This window comes from Lithobates pipiens, unplaced genomic scaffold (genome assembly GCF_037356315.1).
Source record: "Lithobates pipiens isolate NorthernLeopardFrog02 unplaced genomic scaffold, aLitPip1_a1.2 Scaffold_13, whole genome shotgun sequence".
Taxonomy (NCBI): Eukaryota; Metazoa; Chordata; class Amphibia; order Anura; family Ranidae; genus Lithobates; species Lithobates pipiens.
The window spans coordinates 138,964,326-138,984,898 of record NW_027507718.1 but is presented as its reverse complement, the minus strand read 5'-3'; positions in this window follow the sequence as shown (position 1 = coordinate 138,984,898).

The window sequence follows — 20,573 nt, the reverse complement described above, 5'->3', positions numbered from 1 at the left end:
TGGCCAGGGCCATCTCAGGATGGGCATCCGGTGTGAAGAAGGACCTCAGAGACGGCGTAGAGATGGAGAAAATAATATCTTCCCTGGAGGAGATCAGACTCGCAGGGGATTTCGTGGCAGAGGCCTCGGTAGATGTTATTAGATCTTCTGCAAGGTCAATTCTGGCTTCGGTGACGGCAAGAAGAGCTCTATGGCTCAAGCCATGGATAGCGGACGCAGCCTCTAAAACTAATTGGTGTCGGATTCCATACAATGGTTCAAACCTGTTCGGTGCTAAACTAGATTCAGCCATCTCCAAAGTTTCCGGAGGGAAGTCAGGTTTGATCCCCTCCGACAGAAGACCTAGGACACAGAGAGGTCCAGCATTCAAGCGTAATTTGCCAGACAAGTACCGGGAATCCAGATCCTACCATCCAGGTAGGGAGTTTAGAAGGGACTGGAGGAGCATAAAACCCTCCTTTCTCAAACTACAAAAATCCAAGGCCAACCCGGCTAGGGATCAGCCAAAATCGTTTTGAAGATCCGCCTGCCCACCCGGCCCAGGTGGGCGCCAGGCTGAAAAGCTTTTCCAAAATTTGGTCAAGACGCATAAAAGACTCATGGACACTTTCCACAATAAAATTTGGTCACAAATGGAAGTTCAAGAACAGTCTTCCACAAAGCTTCTTCCGTGCAACCAGGCTTCCGTATTCATTGTCCAAAAGGAGCCTGTTAGTGAAATATATAACGGAACTGAGACGAAAGGGTGCAATCCTAGAAGTACCATCACACCAAAAAGGGAGAGGATTCTATTCCCCTCTTTTTTTAGTGAAGAAGAAAACAGGCAACTTGCGACCCGTACTGGACCTCAAGAGACTCAACAGAGGCATCCAAGTGGAGTCCTTCAAAATGGAAAGCTTATAGTCTATTCTCCTAGCAATAAACCTAAACAACTGGATGCTTTCTATAGATTTGTCGAACGCTTATCTTCATGTGCCAGTTAACCCGTTTTTTCAAAAATTCCTGCGCTTCGCCATAAATCAACACCACTTCCAATTTCAGTGTCTTCCGTTCGGCATCTCCTCGGCTCCCAGGACATTTACCAAAGTTCTGCTGCCACTAGTAGCTTTCCTCAGGGAGAAAGGGTTACGAGTTCGCCACTATCTGGACGACATCCTGCTGTTAGCGGAGGATCAAGAATCTCTGACTCTCCACAGGGAGATTCTCCTTGCGACCCTCCAGAAATTTGGGTGGATAGTCAACTGGAGGAAGAGCAGTTTGCAACCTACACAGAGGATGGTCTTTCTGGGGGCAGACCTAGACACCAAATTAAACAGGATACAGCTTCCACAGGAGAAGGTCAGACCTCTAGTACGGAAAATGCAAAAGCTATTGTCAACAGATCAGTTGCCAGCCAGAGACTGCCTAAGTATACTGGGGTCCATGTCAGCAACAATACCTATGATACAGTGGTCCCAGTGGCACATGAGACCTCTCCAGAACTCGTTTCTCAGGCAGTGGGATGGAGTATTGATGCGTCAAACCATCTGGTTCTCCAGTACAGCGAAGCAGTCAATATGGGGGTGGACACACCACAGCAACCTTTGAGAAATACAGGCCGATAGTCCCTCCAGATCCAGAAGTAGTAACTTCGGACTCCTGCCAGACGAGTTGGGGAGCCCATTTTCGAGACCTGGCAGCCCAGGGGAAGTGGCTTTTTAAGACTTTTGGCTTAGTCTCCAACATCTTGGAGCTCAGAGCCTTTGCGCCACTCCTGAGAGGCAAGAATGTAGTTATCCGCATGGACAACAAAGTGGCAGTGGCCTACATTCAGAGGCAGGGAGGTACCAGGAGTATCACTCTTATGAAGGAAGTTCGGCCCATTTTAGATTGGGCTCAGATACATCTTTCAAGTCTAAGAGCAGTATATGTTCCAGCAGCGCAAAACATGTTAGCCTGACTGCCTGAGTCGAGAGACTTTTTCCAAAAACTAGTGGTCCCTGAACCCTCGAACCTTCGCTCTTTTGACGGAACTTTGGGGAATGCCGGAGATAGACCTTGCAGCTACCCCAGCGAATACCAAATGCCTCAGGTTCCTATCAAGAGGGTCATTCCCATCGGCAGAAGGGGTGGACTGTCTGAGTCACCCATGGAATTTCAGGCTGGGATACATTTTTCCTCCAATTCCATTGATCGCGAGGTTTCTATCCAGACTCCGGAGATCCTCAGCGACGGTGATCACAATTATACCACTGTGGCCAAGGAGACCATGGTTCACGACACTTCTCCAACTCAGCCTTCAACCTCCCATTCCCCTTCGGGTATCTCCGGATCTTTTGTCCCAAGGTCAGTTCCTGCACCCAGCTCAGGAGAAGTTGCACCTGATGGCCTGGAAATTGAAAGGGCTAGGCTGAGAGCCCAGGGATGTTCTCAGGAGGTCATATCGACTCTAATGCAAGCTAGGAAATTCACGACCAATTCTATTTATTCTAGAATAATGGGAAAGATTCTGCTCCATGGCTCAACAGAAAGGATGGAATAGCGTTTCTCCAGAGCCTGCTCACATTCTGGAATTTCTCCAGTCAGGGGTCAAGAAGGGCCTGAGTCTAAGTACCCTCAAGGTTCAGGTGTCTACCCTATCAGCCAAAACGAACACGAAGTGGGCCTTTCATCCTCTAGTTGTCCAGTTCTTAAGAGCCTATCTGAAAATCAAACCCCCCAGGAAGCCGTTTTTTCCGTCATGGGATTTATCAGTAGTTCTTCATGCCCTGTCTTCACCTCCATTTATTCCATCTGAAAAAATCTCTCTATGGGACTTGACCTTAAAACTGACTTTCCTGATTGCAATTATATCAGCAAAAAGGGTATCGGAAATACAAGCATTAATGATCTCGGAACCTCATTTAGTCCTTTTTCCTGACAAAGTGGTTCTAAGACCCTCGGAGCAGTTCATACCCAAAGTAGCCACTCCATTCCACTACAACCAGGATATCATTCTTCCATCCTTCCGTAACGATCAGGGGGATCCACACCCTCTGGATGTGAAGTCAACCATCATCAATTATCTATCCGCTACTACCTCATTCAGAAGGACAGATTCTCTCTTGGTCATCCCTCACGGCTCCAAGCGGGGTCAAGCAGCCTCTTCACGCACCATCGCATCCTGGCTGGTTAGGATCATAAAAAAAGCATATTCCTCCCAGCAACTGACAATTCCTGAAGGCATCAGGGCTCATTCTACAAGGGCAGTGGCTACCTCCTGGGCAGCATATTGTAGAGTATCTCCAGAGACGATATGCAGAGCAGCATCTTGGTCCTCCAGGCATACCTTTATTTCCCATTACAAAGTGGATTCAGCTTACTTGTCCATGACTGACTTCGGCAGATCTATCATTAAAGCAAATTCTTCTGCGTTATAAGTAATTAAAGTTTATTTTTTACTTGCACCCACCCGACTGGCGAGTTATTTCCCAGTGTGTGCTGCCATGAAGGCGTCAGGAAAACGGAAAATTGTATACTCACCTTCCTTAATTTTCCTTTCCTGACGCATCTTCATGGCAGCACACAATTCCCTCCCTGGCTCTTTGTGATGATATATACAGAGAATGCAGCGGGGGGTCTCCCCTTCAAATTTATAGCTAATCCAATCCTGTCACGTTGTGGGGGCGGAGTCACAACCCAGTGTGTGCTGCCATGAAGATGCGTCAGGAAAGGAAAATTACGGAAGGTGAGTATACAATTTTCCATTTTTTTATCTACAATCATTCAATTTTTAGGTATAAAAATGAATACATTATTGTTCCAATTTGGACATCCTGCTTTAAAAATGTGCAGGCTTCGATCCTTTATTTCTTTCTTCCTGCATAGAAAACAAAATTTTACTGAAAGAACTTCAATCTCTTTTTGGTCTCCTGGCTTTTGCTACATGCATTATGCCTATGGTAAGAATATTTTCAAGAACGTTATCCTTGGCCAAGTCAGGAGGAAATGTGATTCATCAGACCAGGCCACCTTCTCCCATTGCTCTGTAGTCCAGTTCTGATGTTCATGTGACCATTGTAGAAGTTTTTGGCTGTAGACATGGGTCAACATGTGTTTCACAGCCCCATACCCAACAAACTGCTTTGCCGTTTTTTTTTCTGCTTTCACCACATCAGCTTCATGGACAACATGTTCACTTGCTGCCTAAGATACCCCACCAATTTTCAGATACCATTGTAACAAGCTATTCCATTTACCTGTCAATGGTCATAATGTTATGGATGATCGGTGTATTTCAATGTAATAAAATAATGGTGTCCACCTATACTTTAATCTGCTTGTTCAAAGTAACAAAACGTTTTATATTTTGATCGAATTTAAGCAAAACTTTAGAGTATAAAATTCCTTTTTCATCACTTTATGTTCAGGTTAAAATGAAAAAGAAGGTCAAAATATTTTCAGTCATTTTGAGATTTAAAAGCATATTATAGTGTATTTCCTGACAGACTCCATGGCAGCAACATGTGGGTTTAGTCCTCTACTACCCTATAGGACACTACTCCCATAAATCTTTGCTCCCTGTCAGTGGCCGTGTTCTTTTTTTGTCCTCCTCCGTAGGACCCAGTTGATGGTCTTGCTACCCGAAGATTCCTCCCCCACTATCGAGATTGGCCGAACTGAGACCCTGGAACAAAGAGTCGCAATACTCCTCTAAGCCCTAGCTACTAGCGGGGTATGGAGTGGGCACTGGAAGAGGTGTTGGAAGAAGTTGAGACCTAGCCACTGGCAGGCAGACTGTGCATTGGTCAAACAACCCAGCTATTAGCAGGTGACCCTATCGGATCGTTCCTTTTCATGGCAGCAGTTTTTGTTCAAGATGTACAGCAGCACAGTGGTGTAGTGGTTAGCACTCTCACCTAGCAGTAAAAAGGGTCGCTTGTTCGAATCCCAACCACAACACTACCTGCCTACTACTCTGGTTTCCTCCCACACTCCAAAGACATGCAGGTAGGTTAATTGGCTTCTGTCCAAAATTGGCCCTAGTATATGAATGGGGACCTTGGATTGTGGGCTCCTTGAGGGTAGGGGCTGATGTGAGTGTGCAATGTACAGGGGTAGAGACAATTGTAGACACTCACTCAGGTTGAACTGGATGGACTGGTGTCTTTATTCAACATTACTAACTATGGAACTATGTCTGTTCTTTCTGTGATGTTTCTTTCTCCAGGTTCTCCGTTTTTTCTGGGGACAGGCATGGTGGCTGGTTCCTTCTGCATTTCAGCCACCGTTTAATTCCTGTCTCGTCTTTTTGTCCATGAGATCCACTCACCACAGGCAAAGTGACAGGGGGCCAGAGGAAGTCACTGCAAAAAGCCTGCAAGCATTCCCAAAACTTGCAGGCTATTTCCCAGTTTAAAAAGGCCACCCCCGTGATGTCACTGCTGCGGCGGATACAGCGGCAGTGCACATACGCGAGTGTGGTATGAGAATAAGGCTTGGTTCACGCATGAGCAGTAGCGTCAAAAGGACACTAATCGTGCATGCACACTGGCACCGTATCTGGTGCAGCAGGGACGTCACGGGGGTGGCCTTTTTAAACGGGGAAAAAGCCTGCAAGTTTTGTGAATGCTTGCAGGCTTATTGCAGTGACTTCCTCTGGCCCCCTGTCACTCTGCCTGTTGTGAGTGGATCTCATGGACAGGTAAGCAGCTTATGCCCTGTTACTGGCTCTGGGAGAATGTTATTTTTTATGCAGTTCTGATGGAAGCTCCCAGGGACATGGATACTCCACCGCCTGCCTGTGGCCAGCAATCTCGTAGCAGATACTTAGAGATGTTTACCCTCTCTGGGTCCAGCTGATGGGGGATGCGGGTGTCTCTGTTATTGGTCTTTATGACCACTTTTTTTTTTTCCTGATTTATTGTTACATGTATTTCTTTCTTGTTTGTTAGCCCTTCTAGGTCCAAACAACGTCACAGCTCTCACAGAGGAAGTGACTCTTCTAAATCTCATCGCTTGTACTGCTCTTCCAGATCTAACCACCATGGTTCACCCTCAAGATCGGGGTACCATAGCAAGGACGTGTCTCGTTCTTCCACAGCTCACTCCAGCCGCTCATCTGGCTGTGTCTAACCATGTAATCCCTGCTATGCCAAAGCAGCTGGCGAAAAAGGTGGTATGGGCCAGCAGCTGAAATCTCTAGTCAAAAGGGTTGTCAAGGAGTCTATGAGAAGTATTGAGACCGGCCAGACCTACAATCCTCCTTCAGAGCCGCTACACTCACCAGTAAGGGAGTCACAGGGACACCTGGGAATCCTCTCTGCCAAGTCATCCTTCGGCTGTTCACTCAGATAGTGACTCTGAAGGGGAAGATCCCTGCGTGGGCTTTGATTTTGCCTTACTCTCCCCCTTAGTCAAGGCCCTTAGAGAAGCTTTGAATTCGGAAGATCCTGTGGCCGCTCCTTCCAAACAAAGAAAATACTTCAAAGAATTGAAGAAGGAACGTGTCAACTTTTTATTCCTTGCTGAACTTTGTGAAGTCATCACAGACGAATGAGGTAAGGCGGAGAAAAAGAACTCCATGCTTTCTAAAGTTCTAAAGCTTTATGCCTTCAAAGAGGAAGAGGTCAAGACACGTGACCCATCCCTTGGAGGACACAGTTTCCTTTAAAGACGCATTGTATAGACGGATCGACTACTCTGATCCGAAGAGAGTTTATCTTACAGCAGGTATGGCCTGCAAGCCAGCTTTAGCTCTGGCTGCAATGTCCAAGGCCATGGAAGTATGGACTGATAATGTGGATGACACTCAGGAACATCTCGGAAGATGTAGCAAGAAGTTCACCAATCCAGAAGCTGAGGCTAGCATCTGTCTTTCTGGGGGAGGCTTCGAATTATATGGTGGCTCGGGTCATGCTTTCAGCTGTCACTGCCAAGCGTGCCTTGTGGCTCCGTCCTTGGCTGGCTGACCCAGCATCGAAACAAGTGTGGTGCCGAATTCCTTTTGAAGGATCTTCCCTTTTCAGCAACAAATTGGATAGCACCATAAAGTCAGGGTTCCTTTCTCAGGATAGGTGTTTGCAAGGCCTGAGAAGATCTTTCCCAAGGAAATAGTACCAGGAACGAGCTAGGGAAGCTCGTAGCTACAGGCAGGGTTGTGAATTCTCCAGGTCATAGAAAGCAAGGCAGTCATCCTTCAAAAAACCCGCCAAGGGCGGTTCGATGGGGGAGAGGGAGCCAAGTCTTTTTGAGATTGGGCCAACTCAGATAGGCCAGGCTCGCCTTCTCCACTTTTGGCACGTCTGGGCAGCCTCAATTCAGGACTTCTGGACCGTCAAGATGGTCCCTTCAGGCCATGCATCGGCCTTCCAGCCTCAGAAGAAAAAAGGCAGATTCTGTTAGCCTACATAGAATCTTTATTGGTTCAAGGTGCTGCTATCCCTGTCCCAGACAACCAGTGGGGCATGGGAATTTACTCTCCTCTCTTTATGGTCCAAAAGAAGAACTGGGCATGGAGGCCCATCATAGATCCAACCCATCTGAACTGTTTTATCAAAAAAGAAAAGTTCAAGGTGGAGACGCTATCCACAATCCAGCATCGGATATAAAGGATGCTTATTTTCACCTTCCTGTAGCAAAGGATTTTCAACAATTTCTCTGATTCTCGGTGGGCAGGCTTCATTTGCAGTTCACGTACCTGCCATTAGGGCTATCGACATCTCCACGTGTCTTTTCAAAAGTCTTGTTGGTGGCTCTCTTATGAATCAAAGGGATCTGTCTCCATCATTACTTGGACAATCTTCTACTGTTGGCTCAAGACAGAGACCGACTCCTAGAACACATGGGTCAGGTCATCTCCACCCTCCAGGAATTTGGATGGATCCTGAATCTGGAGAAGAGTCAGTTGGTTCCGTCTCAGTCTCTTGTGTTCCTAGGAGCCCTCTTCAATACAGTGAAAGGCACTATCTCTTTATCCGAGGAAAAAAATTTTGGTAATACGAGACATAATTCGCCCGGCTTCCTCTGCCTCGCATCTCCATGCCCTCCAGTGTCTGCACCATGGTGGCCATGATAGCGATGGTGAAGTGGGCGCAGTGGAAGATGATACCCTTCCAAAAAGGCTTTCTTCATCAGTAGTCAGGCAACAAAGTCCAGCTTATTCGCACTACTTCAACCATGAGAAATTCCCTTCCCTGATCGCTCCAGCAGGAAAATCTTTACAACTGCCACTCCATTCTTCCCATCACATGGGTAACAATAACAACAGATGCCAGCAACAAGGGCTGGGTGGCCCACTGCTTGACAGAGATAGCACAGGGCACTTGGGACATTACTTCCAGTGGAACAGTGAGAGCAGCGTTCCAGGTACTTCTGGCATTTCGCCATCTGATATCAGGAGCCTCGGTTCTATTCAGACTAGACAACATGACGGCGGTGGCATACATAAGGAGACAAGGGGTAACCCGAAGTCCGTCCCTGCTTCAAGAGGTAGAACCAATTATGACCTGGGCTCAGAGGAACTTGGTCAACATAACGGCAACATATGTACCAGGGATTCAGAACGTCCAGGCAGACTTCCTATCTCGAGTTCTCTTAGACAACAATGAGTGGTCTCTCCACGAGGAAGTATTCAGTTGGCTCTTGACCTTGGGGATCTCCCCAGAAGTCAATCTCTTTGCCTCCCCTTGCAACAAGAGACTGGCGAGGTACTACTTGAGGTTCCGGGATCCTCAGGCCTATGGGGTGGATGTCCTGATGGAGTGATGGTGGTTCCATAAAGCTTATGCCTTTACCACCAACCCCCATTATTCTCCAATTCCTGCGAAGACTCAGGTCAGGAGCAGCGGAGGTGATAGCCATAATACCTTACTGGCCCAACCGACCTTGGCTTTCCCTCCTAATGCTCCTCAGTGTCTGGGATCCAATCCCCTTGCCACTCAGACCAGATCTTCTATCTCAGGGCTCGAGACTACATCCCTGCCCAGCTCACCTGCACCTAAGGGTCTGGTTTTTGAGAGGGAAAGGTTAGAGGCATTAGGATGCCCTGAAGAGGTCATTCACACTCTCCTGAGTGCAAGAAGAAGAAGTACCAATTGGGTATATGAAAGGATTTGGGCTAAATTCACATGCTACATGTCCTCCATTCCAACTCTTGTAGTGCTCCGGCAGTTCAGGACTAGATATCTTCTTTTTTGTTAGTTCTCTCCGTGCTCAAGTATCAGAAATTTCAGCTCTCTCTGGGGTGTCATGGGCCAAACATCCTCTGGTCCAACAATTCTTCAAGGGGGCAGTCAGGCTCAGACCACAGAGGAAACCTAGGTTCCCCAAATGGGATCTTCCACTAGTCCTTGATTTTTTTCACAACTTGACAAGCCACTCTCAGTCAGAGAGCTTATTGTCAAGAATTATTTTCTGATAGCCATAACTTCGGCAAAGAGAATTTCTGAAATTCAGTCTCTAGATTCAAAGGAGCCCTTTCTCACATTTGTTCCGGACAGAGTGGTTCTAATTCTGATGCTGGGGACAAATCCCAAAGTCACCTCAATCTTTCATGAGAACCAGGAAATAACACTTCCTACCTTCAATTCTGCCGGAAGTCTGGAGCTACATCCCCTCGATATGGGAGTTACAATGAAGCGATACCTGGAAAGCTTCTTTTCGACAATCTGACTATCTCTTTGTTCTGTTCCACTGAAAAAACAAGGGCCTCAGGGCTACCGTCAGATCCATTGCTGCATGGGTTGTTTAAGCTATAAAATGGGCTTATAAAGAGAAAGGCTTGGCTCCTCCTGAGGCGGTTACCGCGCACTCAACCAGAAATCTCTCAACTTCATGGGTGGCCTCATGGCATGTTGCACCTGAAGTGATCTGCAGAGCAGCTTCCTGGTCATCAATTCATACTTTTACATCTCATTTTTGTGTTGAGCCAGCTACTTTATCTTCTGTCAATTTTGGTTCAAAAGCACTGCCGGTTGACGTTAAATAAATCTTTGTTCAACATTTTTGCCCACCTGGGTGTGTATGGCGAGTTATTTCACACATGTTGCTGCCATGGAGTCTGTCAGGAAAATGGTAAATTCCTATCGAAATACTTACCGTAATTTTCCTTTCCTGATGGATTCCATAGCAGCAGGGGTTCCTTCCCAAATAGCTGGAGTAGGCTAGTTATCGAACACGGCCGCTGGCAGGGAGCAAAGATTTATGGCAGTAGTGTCCTATAGGGTAGTAGAGAGAGGACTAAACCCACACGTTGCTGGCATGGAGTCCATCAGGAAGGAAAATTACGGTAAGTATTTTGATAATAATTTTCAATTTTTTTAATCTAATCCTTTGACCATGCCTATTTAATCACTTCCTTTTTTTGACGTGTCATTAAATGATCATGCTATCTAATTACAGCTTGAATCCAAAGTCAATTAATTGGTATTAAAATATAAATTCCATCAGTTGATGTTTTCCCATATTTTAGATCAAAATAAAAAAAAAAAAATTCAGAAACTAATGAATTGGTGATAAAAAAAAAAAAATCTCAGATCTAATCAAGCAGCTCGATTATATCCAAATTAAAATAAAATATTAACGTGCATGGCCAATATAAACAAAAAAAAAAAAATGAATCTCGCAGTTTGACCTACCTACTCCTCTAGATATATAAGCTTTCTTTATATATAACACATGAATAGTTAACAACTGCTTGTGCAGTTAACCCTTTATTTACACCATAGCATGCAAAATCCCCGAGAACGCAAACTGTAACCTGCAATCAATGAGGATACCCCAGGGAGGTGTGTGGGGGCAGGAAGGCAGGTACTCAATCTCATATCTTCTTGTTGCTAGGTAACTGGCACACACAGTCTGTACCGAATGATTTTCTTGAGCAGAACACATCTACCAGCACATACATGCTGTTGTGCTTGCCCTTTTCTACAGCCTAATAAATGGCAACATTATAAAAGCTTGTCTTTGAGTTCCAAGAGCCCCTCACGTCCTCCACAAACACAAACCCATCCTCCTCCATTTTTCTTTTGTTCCCGTGAAGTTCTGTGGATTCTCCATGGTAACGATGGTAGCAACTGATCACGTGCATAGATAGACTACATATGCACAGGCAGTGGCTCAAGCAATGTATAGGGCTGCATGCTGGGCTTCCTCTGCATTTTTCCGCACCCAGTCGGGCGGATTTCCAAAAAACTGGAAAAGGAAGGTCTGAGTTGTCCAGTGAAACTGGCAATTGAAGATATGAGTGATAGCAACTGATAAAATATCTATATTCTTACAGCACATGTAAGAAAATAACAGCAAACACCTGTTTGGTTGCTATAGGCTTTTGTGCTCTAGTAAATCAGCTCAACATCAGAAAAAAACATGATACATGTAGAAACTGACATATATGGGGATTGATTTACTAATGGTAAATAGGCTGTTAATTTTGCAAAGGGAATGTTCTCTTAGCTTAGTGAAATAGGCGAAGCGCTGCTGACTTCAATCATGTGAAAGCAAAAATGCTGTTTTTTTTTTTATTTATTTTTCATATTTTTATTTTTTTTGCTGGTGATTTGGGACACTTTGCAAAGTGATTTTTTTCACCACAATCACCAAAGTGATAGGTAAATTAACAGGATAGTGTTAAAGCTGATCTGCAGGAAAAAAGCTAAATACAGAGATGAATTACCTATAAATACCTATCAGAGAGCAGTTTTACCTGCCAAAGGTTTGCATTTTTGATTCCTGAGATTAAGCCCAGATTCACATTGCTGCAGGTTAGAAATTGTGCGAGTTCAGCTGAACTCGCCCAATTTCAACCTGGCAACGCAGTCCGACTTCAGGGGCGATTTGACAGACATCTGTGTGCGGGTTCCTGCATGATACAAATCTGCCCCTGAAGTCCCCAAAAGTAGTACAGAAACTACTTTTGGGAATTGGTGCAGCGCCACAAAGTCAGCACCACACCAATTCAGATGTGCCATTGACGGCAATAGCTGCCGATTTGGCATGCGAATTGACAAGTCAAAATGTCACACTATAACCCCATCTGGCAGGGCAGGAGACCTGATTTTTTTTTTTCATCATTTTTTTTAGGAACTTTTATAAACAGGTGAACACAGAAATGCAAATAAAGGCACACATCCGGAGTTACAACTCCAACAAATTTGTAAAAAAACAGTGTTCTCAAGAGTTGGGCCCTGCCAATAGTGATGGCCGAACGGTTCGCCCGGCGGTCGTTTCGCGGCGAATTTCCGACTTTCGCCGTCCGCGGGTTCGAACGCCTTTTTCCGTCGTTCGCCCCGGCGGACTTACGTGTTTAATGTATACAAGAACTTTAACCTTTCGTGACACGTTTATCATGTGTTACAGGACAACCAATTGAGACATGACAGCTCATGGACACTTGGACATTCCCCCTAACCTATAAATACACCCGATCCGGTGGCCATTTTACATTCTTTCTTCTGTCACTGTAGGGAAAGGATCCTGTGTGGAGTAGGGACAGAGAAAACGCTAGCTATTTGGTACACAAAAGTTCTTTTCAGGACTGGTATAGGTGTTAGGTCAGCAGCCTGAGTTTCTTTTGTCAGTTTAGATAAAGGGACAGAGCGCTGTATGCTGCTATTTTAGGGACAGCTCAGCCAGATTAGTCTTTCTTCATCATCATCATCATCATCATCATTAGCTGTTACTATCAGGTCCACAAAAGAGCTGTTCCAGCTAATCGTTCCAGCCTACTCTTTTTTGCCAATTTGTATAGGGACAGGCAGGAAGCAGTGTGTCAGGCAGTGAGGATAATTTTAAAGACTTGCTGTTACTATTAGTTCCACAAAGGTTCTTTTCAGGACTGGTATCAGTGGTACGGTAATAGGCTTGTACACGTATAATATTCTTTCTTCCAAATATAGAAAGAATATTATACTTGACTGCTGCCCTTCTGCTGCAGTCTGCTAATCATTCACAACTCACTTGTTCCACAAAGCTCTTTATCAGGACTGGTAACTTGGTCTGTCTAGGGTGCTACGGTACATAGGCTTGGGTGCGGTACAGTCTGCTGTTCTGTAAGGACCGCTATCGGTCCACAATACATAGGGTTGCCGTGCACTACTGCTGACCGCTGCCCTATACTGCAGCAGTCCTTCATTGGTATAGGGACTGACGTACAGTCTGCTAATCACTAACACACAACCTGCTTGGTCCACAAAAGTTCTTATAAGGACTGGTAACTTGGTATAGGGTGCTACGGTACATAGGCCTGAGTGCGTTACAGTCTGCTGTTCTGTAAGGACCGCTATCGGTCCACAATACATAGGGTTGCCGTGCACTACTGCTGACCGCTGCCCTATACTGCAGCAGTCCTTCAGCGGTATAGGGACTGACGCACAGTCTGCTAAACACTAACACACAACCTGCTTGGTCCACAAAAGTTTTTATAAGGACTGGTAACTTGGTATAGGGTGCTACGGTACATAGGCCTGAGTGCAGTACAGTCTGCTGTTCTGTAAGGACCGCTATCGGTCCACAATACATAGGGTTGCCGTGCACTACTGCTGACCGCTGCCCTATACTGCAGCAGTCCTTCATTGGTATAGGGACTGACGTACAGTCTGCTAATCACTAACACACAACCTGCTTGGTCCACAAAAGTTCTTATAAGGACTGGTAACTTGGTATAGGGTGCTACGGTACATAGGCCTGAGTGCGTTACAGTCTGCTGTTCTGTAAGGACCGCTATCGGTCCACAATACATAGGGTTGCCGTGCACTACTGCTGACCGCTGCCCTATACTGCAGCAGTCCTTCATTGGTATAGGGACTGACGTACAGTCTGCTAATCACTAACACACAACCTGCTTGTTCCACAAAAGTTCTTATAAGGACTGGTAACTTGGTATAGGGTGCTACGGTACATAGGCCTGAGTGCGTTACAGTCTGCTGTTCTGTAAGGACCGCTATCGGTCCACAATACATAGGGTTGCCGTGCACTACTGCTGACCGCTGCCCTATACTGCAGCAGTCCTTCATTGGTATAGGGACTGACGTACAGTCTGCTAATCACTAACACACAACCTGCTTGGTCCACAAAAGTTCTTATAAGGACTGGTAACTTGGTATAGGGTGCTACGGTACATAGGCCTGAGTGCGTTACAGTCTGCTGTTCTGTAAGGACCGCTATCGGTCCACAATACATAGGGTTGCCGTGCACTACTGCTGACCGCTGCCCTATACTGCAGCAGTCCTTCAGCGGTATAGGGACTGACGCACAGTCTGCTAAACACTAACACACAACCTGCTTGGTCCACAAAAGTTTTTATAAGGACTGGTAACTTGGTATAGGGTGCTACGGTACATAGGCCTGAGTGCGTTACAGTCTGCTGTTCTGTAAGGACCGCTATCGGTCCACAATACATAGGGTTGCCGTGCACTACTGCTGACCGCTGCCCTATACTGCAGCAGTCCTTCATTGGTATAGGGACTGACGTACAGTCTGCTAATCACTAACACACAACCTGCTTGTTCCACAAAAGTTCTTATAAGGACTGGTAACTTGGTATAGGGTGCTACGGTACATAGGCCTGAGTGCGTTACAGTCTGCTGTTCTGTAAGGACCGCTATCGGTCCACAATACATAGGGTTGCCGTGCACTACTGCTGACCGCTGCCCTATACTGCAGCAGTCCTTCATTGGTATAGGGACTGACGTACAGTCTGCTAATCACTAACACACAACCTGCTTGTTCCACAAAAGTTCTTATAAGGACTGGTAACTTGGTATAGGGTGCTACGGTACATAGGCTTGAGTGCGGTACAGTCTGCTGTTCTGTAAGGACCGCTATCGGTCCACAATAGATAGGGTTGACGTGCACCACTGCTGACCGCTGCCCTATACTGCAGCAGTCCTTCAGCGGTATAGGGACTGACGTACAGTCTGCTAAACACTAATACACAACCTGCTTGGTCCACAAAAGTTCTTATAAGGACTGGTAACTTGGTATAGGGTGCTACGGTACATAGGCTTGAGTGCGGTACAGTCTGCTGTTCTGTAAGGACCGCTATCGGTCCACAATAGATAGGGTTGACGTGCACCACTGCTGACCGCTGCCCTATACTGCAGCAGTCCTTCAGCGGTATAGGGACTGACGCACAGTCTGCTAAACACTAACACACAACCTGCTTGGTCCACAAAAGTTTTTATAAGGACTGGTAACTTGGTATAGGGTGCTACGGTACATAGGCCTGAGTGCGTTACAGTCTGCTGTTCTGTAAGGACCGCTATCGGTCCACAATACATAGGGTTGCCGTGCACTACTGCTGACCGCTGCCCTATACTGCAGCAGTCCTTCATTGGTATAGGGACTGACGTACAGTCTGCTAATCACTAACACACAACCTGCTTGGTCCACAAAAGTTCTTATAAGGACTGGTAACTTGGTATAGGGTGCTACGGTACATAGGCCTGAGTGCGTTACAGTCTGCTGTTCTGTAAGGACCGCTATCGGTCCACAATACATAGGGTTGCCGTGCACTACTGCTGACCGCTGCCCTATACTGCAGCAGTCCTTCATTGGTATAGGGACTGACGTACAGTCTGCTAATCACTAACACACAACCTGCTTGGTCCACAAAAGTTCTTATAAGGACTGGTAACTTGGTATAGGGTGCTACGGTACATAGGCCTGAGTGCGTTACAGTCTGCTGTTCTGTAAGGACCGCTATCGGTCCACAATACATAGGGTTGCCGTGCACTACTGCTGACCGCTGCCCTATACTGCAGCAGTCCTTCAGCGGTATAGGGACTGACGCACAGTCTGCTAAACACTAACACACAACCTGCTTGGTCCACAAAAGTTTTTATAAGGACTGGTAACTTGGTATAGGGTGCTACGGTACATAGGCCTGAGTGCGTTACAGTCTGCTGTTCTGTAAGGACCGCTATCGGTCCACAATACATAGGGTTGCCGTGCACTACTGCTGACCGCTGCCCTATACTGCAGCAGTCCTTCATTGGTATAGGGACTGACGTACAGTCTGCTAATCACTAACACACAACCTGCTTGTTCCACAAAAGTTCTTATAAGGACTGGTAACTTGGTATAGGGTGCTACGGTACATAGGCCTGAGTGCGTTACAGTCTGCTGTTCTGTAAGGACCGCTATCGGTCCACAATACATAGGGTTGCCGTGCACTACTGCTGACCGCTGCCCTATACTGCAGCAGTCCTTCATTGGTATAGGGACTGACGTACAGTCTGCTAATCACTAACACACAACCTGCTTGTTCCACAAAAGTTCTTATAAGGACTGGTAACTTGGTATAGGGTGCTACGGTACATAGGCTTGAGTGCGGTACAGTCTGCTGTTCTGTAAGGACCGCTATCGGTCCACAATAGATAGGGTTGACGTGCACCACTGCTGACCGCTGCCCTATACTGCAGCAGTCCTTCAGCGGTATAGGGACTGACGTACAGTCTGCTAAACACTAATACACAACCTGCTTGGTCCACAAAAGTTCTTATAAGGACTGGTAACTTGGTATAGGGTGCTACGGTACATAGGCTTGAGTGCGGTACAGTCTGCTGTTCTGTAAGGACCGCTATCGGTCCACAATAGATAGGGTTGACGTGCACCACTGCTGACCGCTGCCCTATACTGCAGCAGTCCTTCAGCGGTATAGGGACTGACGCACAGTCTGCTAAACACTAACACACAACCTGCTTGGTCCACAAAAGTTTTTATAAGGACTGGTAACTTGGTATAGGGTGCTACGGTACATAGGCCTGAGTGCGTTACAGTCTGCTGTTCTGTAAGGACCGCTATCGGTCCACAATACATAGGGTTGCCGTGCACTACTGCTGACCGCTGCCCTATACTGCAGCAGTCCTTCATTGGTATAGGGACTGACGTACAGTCTGCTAATCACTAACACACAACCTGCTTGGTCCACAAAAGTTCTTATAAGGACTGGTAACTTGGTATAGGGTGCTACGGTACATAGGCCTGAGTGCGTTACAGTCTGCTGTTCTGTAAGGACCGCTATCGGTCCACAATACATAGGGTTGCCGTGCACTACTGCTGACCGCTGCCCTATACTGCAGCAGTCCTTCATTGGTATAGGGACTGACGTACAGTCTGCTAATCACTAACACACAACCTGCTTGGTCCACAAAAGTTCTTATAAGGACTGGTAACTTGGTATAGGGTGCTACGGTACATAGGCCTGAGTGCGTTACAGTCTGCTGTTCTGTAAGGACCGCTATCGGTCCACAATACATAGGGTTGCCGTGCACTACTGCTGACCGCTGCCCTATACTGCAGCAGTCCTTCAGCGGTATAGGGACTGACGCACAGTCTGCTAAACACTAACACACAACCTGCTTGGTCCACAAAAGTTCTTATAAGGACTGGTAACTTGGTATAGGGTGCTACGGTACATAGGCTTGAGTGCGGTACAGTCTGCTGTTCTGTAAGGACCGCTATCGGTCCACAATAGATAGGGTTGACGTGCACCACTGCTGACCGCTGCCCTATACTGCAGCAGTCCTTCAGCGGTATAGGGACTGACGTACAGTCTGCTAAACACTAATACACAACCTGCTTGGTCCACAAAAGTTCTTATAAGGACTGGTAACTTGGTATAGGGTGCTACGGTACATAGGCTTGAGTGCGGTACAGTCTGCTGTTCTGTAAGGACCGCTATAGGTCCACAATAGATAGGGTTGACGTGCACCACTGCTGACCGCTCACCTATACTGCAGCAGTCCTTCAGCGGTATAGGGACTAAGAGTTTTGTCACAGGGTCATTTAAAAAATGACATGCAGAGGAAGAGGCAGGCCCTTCCGCAGGGGTGGTAGGGGTAGGGCAGGAGCAACAGGCTTGAGCCAAAGTGGGAAGTTGCAGAAGGTGCGTTCAATTACTTTAAAGGATGCACCAGACTTGGTTGAGTGGCTCGCTCAGCCTTACTCTTCTGCACCCTCCTCATCCTCTCGATCTGCACCCTCTTCTTCACTCTCTGCTATGTGCACCCCCAAAGACACTACCACCAACAACACGACCACCACCACCACCACCACATACCTTCCGCTTGAGTCACTGGAATTATTTTCCGATCCATATCAAGAGGACATTTCTGATGCGCAGCCACTCTTGGTATTGGATCAGGAAGAGGAGGTAGCAACAAGCGCTACTCAGCAGTCTGACGCCAGTACCCAGATCAGCCCAAGGAGGAGGTTGGTCCCCGGTGTTGCTGCCTACTCTACTTATAGCGGTGGGGAAGGTGACGTTGATGATGACGTGTCTAGTGATGTCACGTGGGTGCCCACAAGAGAGGAAGAGGAGGGGAGTTCAGAGGGAGATATGGACCAGCAGATAGGGAGGAGAAGCAGCAATGACTTACATTGCACAGCAGGGACAAAGCAGACTGCAAATGTATCAGGAGCGAGTCATCGACCATGTACGGTCACATCTGGCGCTCCCAGGACACCGGCACATGGCTCCGCAGTGTGGGCTTTTTTTAACGTGTCCGCTGCTGACAATAGCGTTGCCATCTGCAATCTTTGCAGTCAACGCGTTAGTCGCGGTAAGCCCAATACTCACCTAGGGACGACCGCCTTAAGAAGGCACATGAGCAGCCATCACCGAGCCCAGTGGGAGCAACGGAACACACAAAGCCACACTGCAGGCTCTCACCGTCCAGCCTCGTCTTCTACTTCTCCTTCTCCTCTCTCCTCACAATTGTCCTCCACTCCACCTTCCATCACGCCAAGCTCACATTTTTCTGCAAAAAGGCAGGCTTCCGTGGGCCTAATGTTTGAGCGTAAAAAAATGATGACGCCGGATAACCCTCTTGCCCAACGGTTGGCGGCTGGCTTGTCAGAACTCATAGCCCGCCAACTACTGCCATATAAACTGGTGGACTCGGAGGCCTTTCGCAAATTTGTGGCCATTGGAACACCACAATGGAAGGTCCCAGGAAGGAAGTATTTCTCAGAGAAGGGCATCCCAGAGCTATATGGCCATGTTCAGCGGCAAGTGAATGTATCTCTGGCACACAGTGTCGGTGCCAAGATACATCTGACCACAGACACGTGGTCTAGCAAACACGGGCAGGGAAGGTATATCAGTTTTACTGCCCACTGGGTGAACCTTCTGACGGCCGTCAAGCATGTAACCCGTGGCACCCGTGTAGATTTGGTTTTACCGCCACGGATTGCATGCAGGCCTGACTCTTCTTCTCCTCCTCCTACTCCATCCTCCTCCCTCTCCTCCTCAGCTGCCTCCTCCTTTTCCGCTGCTAGCGTCTCTTCCACTGCACCGCCCAAGCTCCCCAGAACCTATTCCACATGCCAGGTGAGACGTTGCCATGCCGTGCTGCGTCTGTTGTGCCTGGAAGCAAAGAGCCACACTGGCCCGGCACTCCTTTCAGCTTTGCGTTCACAGGCAGATGAGTGGCTAACACCGCTCAATTTGACAGTTGGTAAAGTGGTGTGTGACAACGGTGCCAATCTGCTTAGCGCATTGAAACAGGGCAAAATCACGCACGTGCCGTGCATGGCACACGTCTTAAACTTGGTCGTGCAGCGATTCCTTGTCAAATACCCTGGGGTCCAGGACATCTTGCGGCAGGCAAGGAAAATCTCGGCCCATTTCAGAAGATCTTACACGGCCATGGCTCGCCTTGCTGACATTCAGCGGCGACACCATCTGCCGGTCAGACGTCTTATTTGCGATTGCCCGACGCGATGGAACTCAACCTTCTATATGCTTGATAGGCTGCTCCAGCAGAAACGTGCAGTTAACGTCTACCTGTATGAACTCTGCGAAAGAAACGGTTCTGGGGAGCTGGGTTTTTTTTCACCGCGCCAGTGGCTGCTCATGCGCGACACATGCAGACTTCTGCGGCCATTTGAGGAGATCACCAAACTGGTCAGTCGCAGCCATGGCGCCATCAGTGACATGGTACCTTATGCCTTCTTTCTGGAGCGTGCATTGCGTCGTGTCATTGATCAGGCTGTGGAGGAGCAGGAGCGGGAAGATGAGGAAGTCGCAATGCTGGATGAATTCCCAGGGGGGGCTACTCTATCTGAGACAAGTCAACAACAGGAGTCTGATGAGGAGTCAGAGGAGGATGGTGCCGGGGCGGATGAGCAGGAGCAAGAAGAGCATGCTTTAAACCTTTCTGGGATCCCTGTTGTGCGAGGATGGGGAGAGGAGAATGAAGAGGACGACATTATCCTGGATGATGAGCAGGAGCCAGGCCACCACACCGCTTCCACTTTAGTGCAAATGGGGGCCTTCATGCTCCAGTGTTTTAATAGGGACCCCCGTATAAAAAGCATGAGGGTCAAGGACCAGTACTGGGTGGCAACGTACTTAGACCCCCGGTACAAACACAAAATGGCGGAAATGTTACCGCCGTCGCAGAGGGCTGTCAGAATGCAGCACTTCCAGGCCTTGCTTCGAGAAATGCTGCATTCTGCTTTTGCGTGCGCTGGCAGAGGAGCAATTCCCACTCCCAGAGAAGGATTTGCGGGTACCAATCCAACAGCGCCTGCAAGAAGAGGCCGGTTTGAAGATGTGTTGGTGACTTCGGATATGAGGTCATTCTTTCAGCCGACCCATCGACAGGTGT